Source organism: Dreissena polymorpha, chromosome 1 (assembly GCF_020536995.1).
Source record: "Dreissena polymorpha isolate Duluth1 chromosome 1, UMN_Dpol_1.0, whole genome shotgun sequence".
In the NCBI taxonomy this organism is placed as follows: Eukaryota; Metazoa; Mollusca; class Bivalvia; order Myida; family Dreissenidae; genus Dreissena; species Dreissena polymorpha.
In genome coordinates this window covers 176,142,330-176,145,052 of record NC_068355.1, presented here as the reverse complement: position 1 = coordinate 176,145,052, position 2,723 = coordinate 176,142,330, and the positions used below count along the sequence as shown (strand labels likewise).

The 2,723-nt window shown below is 35.4% G+C and overlaps 1 protein-coding gene across 1 annotated transcript in view; it reads right to left on the bottom strand.

Annotated features, from left to right (window-relative positions):
• LOC127864596 (uncharacterized) overlaps positions 1–2,723 on the bottom strand; it is a 766,023-nt gene that overhangs the window by 496,917 nt on the left and 266,383 nt on the right. The window lies entirely within an intron of this gene.

The following is a 2,723-nucleotide window of genomic DNA, read 5'->3' as shown; positions in this document are numbered from 1 at the left end:
TTGTTTCCTCACTTTTATGTAAATTTCCCTTTTGGCGATGGCATATTGTGATTAGGTCTGTCTCTCCGTTTTTTCGTTTGTCCCCCGTCATACTTTGGTCAGACTCAAATCCTTAATAACTATTCTGACAGATCTTCACTTGGGGATTGTTCTTCATGCAGATATTATGTATGTCGCTCCAAAGACTTGTTATGTTGTTCCCACGATTGATAAGGTAGTGGGAACGAGATAACTTTGTCATGAGAATGAAAAAGCTTACCCGTGGGAATGAGAAAGTAAGTCAATTGATTGACGTACTTAATCATGGGAACAAGTCACTAATTCATGGGAATGACAAACTTAAAAACGTACACGTTAATCTGTGCACACGTACATTTCACGCCATGATTGGTATTTTCAGTAGACGAAGCCCACTCCTATTGAGAGTAGGTTAAGTATGTCAGGCAGAACGTTTTATACAATATGTGATTATTTTTTATGTACTTGATTCAATGTGGCACTTTAGGATTATTTAAGACAAATGTTGACCACTATCTCAAAATGTATTGCGAGCAACAATCTCAGGCTAAATGAATGGGAGAAACATATGTTCGTTCTGAAAATTTGTTTTCGTTCTTAAACCTAACATCTAGTACACATTTATATGAATTTTTATTTTTCGTATCAAACATATTTACATGTCATATCTTCCAAGTCTGGGGATTATAGTGATTTGGTCTCGTCTGTCATTCTGTTGAAATGTAAAGTCTAATTGCTGAAGTGATGAAATGGCACACATATATATTCAACAGAATACAAACTTATATCAAACATGTATTAATTATGTTGTTTTAATAAGTGAAATTCTATTTTAGTCCAAGGTCGTTTAATGGTTAAACAATATGAATCACTGTATTTACGTTGGTTAAAAAGAGATGTACATTATACACCATAAGAATTTTTTAATCTCTAAACAATCGAAAACAATGTTTTGTGATCAGCTTCTGGAACATGTGGAAAAGAATGCTGACCATTTGATAGCAAAATATTGGAAAATCGCGTGACCAGTAACTGTAAGGATATGGCTACAAAGTACAAACCGGCATACATGTTTCGTAACAGGCTAGAGCGAACATGAGAGACGAAGTCGCATCAATTTGTTAGAAAAAGTTAGTGAGGCGTGATCGATGACATGAAGACCTTTTGACGTACTCTTAAATGCGTATTCACATGTGAACAATATTACTGTTGTTGTTGCACTACTTCTTATCTAACAAGCAACCAAAATATTATTACAAAATAACACTAAAGAACACTAAAATGCATGCATTTGTATATTACCATACGTTTTTTTTTCACTTGAAAGACGCATAATTGTCGCATGAAATGTGTGATATCATTGTCAAACCACACATTAGTGTCAGTAGATAAAATTATACTACGGGGCGCATATTATATATGTCCTCACATGCCTTATTATGAGTATATTTCTTCACTATCAAAATATAAATCGTACGTTAATATTTGATTTAAACGCAGTTTTCTTTGACACAAACCACACTTGCATAGCCGCGTCATGCAAAAATGGGTCTTATGCGTTTTGTTCAGGGTATCTTAAACCCAACATGTGCGTTTTTCGCAGTCTGGTCAGAGGCGATGCTATTGGCTATAAATTCACTCAATGGGCTATATATAGGATTGGCGCATACGAAATAAAGATCCATTTTCGCATGACAAGGGTCATTATAAATCTCATTGCGAATTTTAAATGGCACATTTTAGCATAAATGCTTTTCGATACCAAATTGAATTCAAATTAGCAAACTTGTAAATAATGGCGGCCTATCCAGGCAGTCAGGAACAATTTCCACACGTGCTGACCGAGTACGGCAAACATTGTGGTTGGATAATTAAACGATTTTCCTCTTATCGTGACACTTCACTATTTCGGTAATGTATGCTTTCTCATCTTGAAATCAAAACTGTGTTTATCGATAGTCAATTATATATTCACCGGACGATTTAGTGAACGAGTACTGACACTGAAATTCTGGGAGATATATGTTAACGCGTAACTGGGCCACAATTTGTGTCGTTTGAACATACAGTAGTCCGGAATTCCTTACACTGAACAGTGCTACATCCTTTGCGCTGAGCACAGACATAGTAATGTAGCCAAAGTTCAGAGGTTTTATCTCGAATCAGCCTTTGAAATATTCGAAAATATATATGCGTGTCTGCTGGCGTTATGTAAAAGTCATTTAATGTGAAAAGCTGGGTAAACAGCTATGCCGAAAAAGCGCATTAGTGCTCTATACCTATGTTTAGGTCAGAGTTGTTGACACCGTGTGAACTGCTAGGGTACGAGTAATGCATAAACAACAAAGTACGGGTCAAAAGGGCGGTCTTTATGACTACCTAATTAGGAGTAAAAAGTATTGCTCGCATATTTATTTTCATCAATTATCTTATTGTATGTTTTGAATTTGTATATTGTGTCAAAAATTAAAAGTTGTGTGCAGGGAATTTTCATCATGAAATCATATTCTTAGTGAGATATCTATTCGATATTCCCAAAGATTATTAGTCCCAAAGATGTTTTTATAGAACTAGTTAAATTTACCTTAAATTTACCTACGATTTATACGAACACGTATATGTTTGTAGGAGCCAGGCCGTGTATTAGTGCCGTCTCAATAGTTCCCCCACCACTTGGAAGAGCATTTATTTGGTTGATGCACATA